The following is a 564-nucleotide window of genomic DNA, read 5'->3' as shown; positions in this document are numbered from 1 at the left end:
TGCTTAAACTTGAAATGAATTCCCTTGTTCTCCAGGTGAGCGCCTATATCTTAAACTTGAAATTAATTCCCTTGTTCTCCAGGTGGGCTCCTGATGCTTGAACTTGAAATCAATTCCTTGTTCTCCTGGTGGGCGCCTGATGCTTAAACTTGAAGTGAATTCCCTTGTTTTCCAAGTGGGCGCCTGATGCTTCAACTTGAAATGAATTCCGTTGTTTTCCAGGTGGGCGCCTGATGCTTTAACTTGAAATGAATTCCCTTGTTTTCCAGGCGGGCGCCTGATGCTTCAAGTTGAAATGTATTCTCTTATTTTCCAGGTGGGCGGCTGACGCCAGATTTTGAAATGTATTCCCTTGTTTTCCAGGTGGGCGCCTGATGCCAAAACTTGAAATATATTCCCTTGTTTTCCAGGTGGGCGCCTGATGCCAAAACGTGAAATGTACTCCCTTGTTTTCCAGGTGGGCGCCTGATGCCAAAACTTGAAATGTACTCCCTTGTTTTCCAAGTGGGCGCCTAATGCCAAAACTTGAAATATATTCCCTTGTTTTCCATGTGGGCTGGACTT

Source organism: Nicotiana attenuata, unplaced genomic scaffold, assembly GCF_001879085.1.
Source record: "Nicotiana attenuata strain UT unplaced genomic scaffold, NIATTr2, whole genome shotgun sequence".
NCBI classification, from domain to species: Eukaryota; Viridiplantae; Streptophyta; class Magnoliopsida; order Solanales; family Solanaceae; genus Nicotiana; species Nicotiana attenuata.
Note: the sequence above shows the minus strand (reverse complement) of the source record.